This window comes from Magnolia sinica, chromosome 8, assembly GCF_029962835.1.
Source record: "Magnolia sinica isolate HGM2019 chromosome 8, MsV1, whole genome shotgun sequence".
NCBI classification, from domain to species: Eukaryota; Viridiplantae; Streptophyta; class Magnoliopsida; order Magnoliales; family Magnoliaceae; genus Magnolia; species Magnolia sinica.
Genome location: NC_080580.1, coordinates 64,667,116 through 64,674,362, shown reverse-complemented (window position 1 = coordinate 64,674,362; position 7,247 = coordinate 64,667,116). Strand labels below are relative to the sequence as shown.

The following is a 7,247-nucleotide window of genomic DNA, read 5'->3' as shown; positions in this document are numbered from 1 at the left end:
CCGGATTGCACGGGCACGTGGGTACTCGCCCACTTGCATTTTCGTTAGGTTCACACCCGGGAACTCGGGATCGGAGTCTTCATGATCGGGTATCAATTTTCGGGGTGTGTCACATAGGCACCCAGAAATTGTACAGGTGACATCCATCAATACAAATTGAACTGACGAAATTGTGGAACCCACTGTTGCTAAGTCACAGACCCAAAATCAGATTGATTGAACCATCCTAACCTCTGATTCGTGGACACTTGTTTGTTGAAGTAGGAGCATCAAATATTTTTCTTAATTGTCCAATAAATGTCCACCTCCCATGGTCAGATAATCAAGTGCTAAATTTTGGTTCATGATCATCTAATCTTGTACCGATAATTTTTTAACAGTTCAATTGACTTTCTCTGCCACTCATGCAATTTTGAAGTTATTTCTGAGTGCCTGCATATCATCCATCACACTCTGCCAGAGTATCAATTCCCCCATGGAAAAAAAGAAGAAGAAAATGCTTTTGGGAATAGAGATAGTGCCATTTACTCCCATTCCACATGCTCAGGCACCATGTAACTTGGATTCCAATTGGGATTGTCAAATTCATACCCGAAAACATTATCAACCTCATGCTTATTCATCTTCATAGAATCCAACTTCTGTGATTCGATCCAAACAACATCCATACCAATTTTTACTTCTGATAGTGCTATCAATTGACAAAATTGTAAGCAAATAGATCAAGATACTAGAATTCAGCAATCAAGAAATTATCAATTCTAGGATTGTGTGATTAACTACCTTGTGCCAACACCCACAGATCGTCCCCAAAGACCTATGCATGAAAATTTTGGATTGCTTCGTAGATAGGACACCACAGTTCTAAGATCATCTTTCTGACATGTAGATAAAGAATCAAATAAAAAACTTGAGCGGAATAAACACTACGCAGTGAAAGCTGGGCATTCGGAAAGAGAACAAATCACCATACCTCGTACCAACCAAAGCTCACATAATCGCTATCAAATAAGTCGGAGCCAAAAAAATCAATAGTAAAGACAGTAATATTTGAAGGAAGTAGAATAACAGCTACATCATTTGCATATCTACTGGTAATATATACATGGGTGAAAATAGCCCATTCACCACCATACCAGGCTTGACATCCACATGGGTGAAAACAGGCCCTTTGAATGCACTAACTAGCCTGCATATGGAAAAAAGATGTCTACATCTATTAAAGCATGATAGTTAGCATCCTGTAGATCCTAAATAAGAACCTTATTTTGGTAGTAAAGAACAAATGAACAATTAATATCAACATAAACGGTACAATCAGAAGGCTTAGGGAGCAGACAGAGGGGTGATTGGACCTGTAATATTGCAAATCGGCTTTGCAATGATTGTCTTATGTTCTTTTGTTTTGAGATTATTACTAGTTTGGATTTTGAATGACCGTAGTTATGTGACTAAAATTTTGGTTTGTTAGTTTGGGATGATTACTAGTCATTGAACATTTAGAGCTCTTTTATTGAGTTGGCTTAGTAAAGAAAAACCAGCCTCTTTGAGCCCATTCACCTGGTTCTCCTCTCCACTATCCCCTCTCCCACTCAGCAATTTCAAACAATTCAATCACATTGACAGTGAAATTAAGTGCCTCACTCCATCTACAATATTCAAATCCTTCTCCATTACTCAATTGTAAGAGTAATGGAAAAGAAGTAAAACTGGTAAGTAGCAATCCCATGAAGTAGTACACCCTTCTCCAACCTAAAAACTCACTTTTTGATATTCTATAGTGGAAAAGAAACTACAGAAGAGAAACTAGGTTACCTTTTAAACACCCATTGCCAATCCTTTTAGATGCCTAAAGCTAAGAACACGAACTCGAACATGACTCCCTTTTCTTAAACTTTTCATACAGCTTGCAGACTTCCTCATCAGCCACATCAGATATTTGTGACCCACAAGGAAGAATCTTTACATACAAATCAATTACAAAAAAGAAGGAAACACTTTCTTCAGTAAATCAAGAAAAGCTAGAGAGGAAAGAAATCAAAATTAATGCATGAATTGGTATCTAAATTTACGTATGGAGGTGCATTTGGATGCTCAAACGAATTGATCTGCAATAACTCAACCTAGGTTTAAATGGAAAAAGTGGGTCTACCTGCTTCGGTGCATGGGAGGAAGTCTGCTACATGAGCAAGTTTCCTTTTATATATATGTTTTTTGTTAAAGTATAAAGAGGCAACTTCTAAACATTGAGAACTCATCTAATATCAGCAAGGATTCTCCAATCAGTGTATTTTTCTATGTGGGTAACACAATCACCCTGTCACAAAATGCTTGTAAAAGTGCATTGTATGTTAGGTAAACTACAACCAGTTGTAGGTCATCAGTTCTCTTTTCAACATCCGGCCAAATAAAATCAATCAATCATCGTGAAGAAAAAGAAGAAGAAAGAAAACCTAAATGGAATGATTGCATTGGTTTATGCAATCGGAATTAATAGCCTAAAAATCCAAAACAAACCCAAAACTGAAGAACTGAAAGTATTGAAAAAGACAATGATGAGATGTCATAAAAAAAGAGAGAATACTTAAAGAGCACATGCTCATCTTCTCAATTCTGAACTTTGAAAAACTAAGCAAAATCTGCATAATCCAAAAACTAAATAAACATCCAACAATTCATGGGCTGAAGTTGAAGTGAATGCTTCCCCATACTTTTGTTCATATATTAATCTTTCCAGCTCTTTCTTTAGATCCATAGGTGCCTTAACCTGTTGGACAGTCATGGCCTGAACAGAATCAGCAATACGTAGCCTCCAAAATTGTTAGTATTCAATTATCAGCTTTCTTTCATGAAGTTTTAAATCTCAAGTTTGTAACACTGGAGTAAAATGCAAAATATCGCAACTGACTTGTCATGTTTGGACATTTCAAACATGAGAATTATCTTTAAAAGTTATTCTTTAAAGTCATAAGCAATCCATGGGCTATAACCAACAGATGGATCATTTTTTGACTGGACATCTCTTGGAATGATTTATATGCTTGAAACCACATGTGTGTGTTTCATGAGTCATAGTTGTATTGCAGGTTGGATATCTTTTCCCAATGCTTTGAAGTCCCAATTCTAATACTATTTTGATTTTTATGTGAGTTTTTTTTTTCACTAAGAGAATATGAGCATTGAAGTTCTATAAACTTAACTTAGGAGGTGTCAATATGCATGCACAGAGGGACATGGCCATCTCCAAGATCGAACCATGTAGCTGCTCTTTAAGATGATAGAATTCTTCTTATTTTCAGTGGGGCATCGAAGTCCAGGACTCTAAATGACCTATATTCGCTTGACTTTGAAACAGTATGTGAAGTTTAAAAACTATTAGCATTTTCAATTTGATTTTTCTTGGATGATGGGTTTAGACAGTTCAATCTTAAGATCCATGGAAACTAATATCTTGGCTCATTCAAATGGATATTCAAATTCGATGTGTTTATCTGGTTTTTCTTTTTCTTTTCTTTTTCCCCTTTTGCTACACCAAATAGGCCATAGTGGACTAATGGTTTGTGTGAATTACTAATAAGAAAATGCTTACGAAAATTTCAGATTAAAAAAGTATTATGAAACTAGAAAACTAGAAATGAAGTTACAATGTTCATGCTTTTAACCACTTAGTATTCTCTCTCCTTTTTTTTTTTTTTTTTTCCCTGAGGAAATGGTTGGCCTGTTTTGGATAGGGGGAAACCAAAACATGAAGGAAAACATCATGGAATCCTTAGATCAGGGAAATGTATAGGAAAGGAAGGAAATCCTTTTCCGCTCCCAATTTTTGTTTAGGAAAGTGAATTTCCATAGGAATATATTTTCATTTCCATTCCCATTATTAGAAATATTAAATGAATGGAGTTAGGATATGCATGGAATATAATGAAATAGAGCCACTTTGAGGCTCCCTATGAAATGAGGCGTGGAACGGAGCCAGGCCTTTGACTTTAATAGATAGTCATAAGTGTTTTTCAGCTTCAAAAGTATGTGCGTGCTAGCGGCTTTGAAGCCAGCTGAATGTAAATCTAACTAAACCAAGGAAAGGTGCAATAATGACAAGTTTAAACCCCAAATCAGAGGTTAATATTTTCCCACCAACTAAGGAAATCAATTCAACGAGCTTTTTCTTGGAGGAATGGTTTTATTTGTTTTTTGAGGAAATGATTTCTTGCTCTCTTTTGGTTTCTTAAATCCAGGAAACTGTCTCGACAGGGGAATCTTTTTATCCTCCACTGTTGTTCCCAGTTGTGTGTAAAGAAACAGACTCTAAAAAATCATATATCAGAATGAGAGGCAACTTTTTCTGCTGCCCAGTGCACCATAAGTTGGGAAAAACTATCTCGTTAACCAAAGCCCCTTGATTGCTGCTGATAACAAGCCTGATATTTGTTCTAGTCAAAATCCTAACAATGAGTTTTTTTTTTTTTTACTCACGCACGCTCAGCCCCACACACACACATGCTCAGCCCCACACACACACTCACACCTCAGTGGGATTTCACCACTTGTGGATACTTGAACCCTTGACCAAGTGTTGAAACTCTTAAGAGTCTACCACCGGAGCAAGAGTAGTCTGTGCCCAATTTCTTTTTTTCTTTTTTGAAGTAACTGCTACAGAAGACAATCAACCATCCTAGGCTCTAATCATCCCAACGTGACCATTACCATCTAACTTCTATTTCAAAAATTTCCCTCGTCATTATTCAAAAATATATAATGATATTACTAGTTGTTCTTGCTTACCCCAAGGCTATATAATCATGGCCTACACAAATCATACCTTTTCAGGTAGGGTAAAGGTACCATGAATTTTCTTTACAAAAGAGAAAAAGGAGATGGTAGTAATCATGAGGGAAAAAAAATGCTATTCTACTGACTATTCCATATGGGGCAGTGTTGAGCAGTTATAAAACAACGCGAGTAGAGATTGAGTTCAACAGAAATGGTGATCTTGAGATGGATGTTTGGAAGAGTTGGAAGACTAGGAAGGATGTTTCCGCCATCAAAACTTTGTGCCTCACCCCCACAATTTATGAATAATTCATAGTTTGCAAATGTATGGAATTCAAATATATTTGCATGTAGAATCAAAACATAAGGAGATTTCCTCAGATACTGTGAGTGAAAATTATATAGCTATATAATTTCGACAGATAAAAGCCACAGTTCCTGATCTTTATACTTTTTACTTTCTCAGAATAGGGGTAGTTCCTTCTAAAGCATTCTACAACCCTACAAACAAAGGCATGGAATTTTAGATTCATTTATTCATATCTTTTCTTAGTAAAGTAATTGGCATTCCCAGCAATATAAAATGCAAATTAGAAGGATGTAGAAGCTAAGCTCACCGATCTTTTTCTGTATATGGAAAGCTAGCCACCAAATTCATGTTGGTGAAAAGAGAAGAACGTCCATTAAAGAATAAAATAAAGGACCTAGTACTCTGCGAAAAGGAAAGTATACACCAAAACCTCTCTACTAGATCCATTGGCTAGTCCATCATAAAAGGGCCACCGGGGAATATTGTAGTTAACACCAAAACCTGCAAATCGGCCATCAAAACCCTAAAAATCAAGAAAACATGAATAAATGACCATCAAATCCTCCAAATCTGCCATCAAAACCCTAGAAATTAACAAAATATGAACAAACAAACATCAAATTTACCAAATCAGCCATCAAAACCCTACAAATTGAGAATATACTAGGAAAGGAACATCAATCTCGCCAAATCGACGATCAATCCCAGCAAAACCCTAGAAATCAAAGGTGAAAGAGAGAGAATCTGACATTTTTTAGATGGAAAAGTGATGGTTTTTCCTTTGCTAGGGTTTCTTCTTATGTAGGGAATTTAGTATGAGAAATGGGAGAGATAGAGAGAGAATCCGAAAACGTACTGTACAAAACTGCGTGTGTTTTATCTAAGCCATCCATCCATTTTGCAGCTCATTTTAGGGCATGATCCAAAAAACGAGACAAATTGAAGGACCAAGTGGACCACACCACATATCAATGGTAGGCACTTAATCTCCACTATTTCCTACGATATGGTCCACTTGAGCCTTCAATCTGCCTCCTTTTTTGAGCTCCTGCCCTAAAATGAGCTGCAAAATGGATGGACGGCTTAGATAAAACACACATTGCGGTGGCCCCATGGGCCACATTGTTTTGGTAGTAGACACCCACGGTAAGGGTGTGATTCGAAAAGCCGTCGGGGAAACCACCATTTGACCGTTGGCTTCTCAAATTTTTTTTTTTAAAAAAAAAAAAAATGTAATCAAGCATTATATGTATGCTTGTTTTATCCATGATGGTTGATCTTTATTAGACGTCCACATGGGGGCGCCAACCCTGTCTGTCTTAATAGTTGTTGCCATATATGCAGTGTCTGGTCCTTACCGTGTGACCATTCCTGCTTATACACTCATCTAAATTGTTGACGCTGGATTTCATATCGATTGTGTGGCCACGAGCTTGGATAATATGTGAATTTGATTGGATGATGGCCTCACAGTAAACACTACATGGGGTTGCATGGTTTGATAGATGACCCTCCATTGCATCCCACTTGTTATAGGTCCCATTGACCTAATATTTCACGGGTAAGTGTTATTTTAGGTAGTGCATCCCACTTGTTATGCCTCTACTGCCAAAGGAATGTCTTAAGAAAAACATATTAATAATGTTAATAATGTGACTAACTCAACTCAAATAATGTTGGGCAAATTTGGTTGACTCCCGTTGACTTGGCCGACTTTCTACTCGAATCAAATGAGTTTTATAACTACGGCTAAATGCGGGACGCGGATTAGCTACTGACAGGTTCAGTAGCAAGACTCCTACTGAAGTGACGTCACCAAGTTATTTGGGTGGAGATATCGTTTTAGGGAATGAAAAAAAGGATGAGGCAGAAACAATGCTGTAGTGGACCCCACCACATAAAACAATGGGGAGAGTGATTCCCACAGTTGAAACCTTCCTAAGGCCCGCCATGATGTTTATTTGAAATCCAACCTGTTCACAAGTTAACACGTACATGAAAGAAGGGAAAACACAAATATTATATTGATAGAAACTTTTGTGGCCTTTAGAAGTTTTTAATGGTGGGCGTCACTCTCCGCACTGTTTTCTGTGGTGGGGTCCACTGGAGCTTTGGATTTGACTTATTCTTTGGATCTTGCCCTAAAATGATCAATCCAGATGGATGG

The 7,247-nt window shown here is 37.2% G+C and overlaps 1 long non-coding RNA gene across 3 annotated transcripts; it reads right to left on the bottom strand.

Annotated features, from left to right (window-relative positions):
* Positions 1–227: 227 nt before the first annotated feature.
* LOC131253375 (uncharacterized) lies at positions 228–5,989 on the bottom strand. Of its 3 annotated transcripts, none has more exons than XR_009175124.1 (4): positions 5,388–5,989; positions 5,222–5,271; positions 784–2,767; positions 228–691 (listed from the first exon to the last, which is right to left on the bottom strand). It is a non-coding gene; the product is annotated as an uncharacterized LOC131253375 (long non-coding RNA). The 3 variants fall into 3 exon arrangements; XR_009175122.1 differs by having other exon boundaries at positions 228–682; XR_009175123.1 differs by lacking the exon at positions 228–691 and having other exon boundaries at positions 831–878; positions 974–2,767.
* Between the last annotated feature and the right edge of the window lie 1,258 nt (positions 5,990–7,247).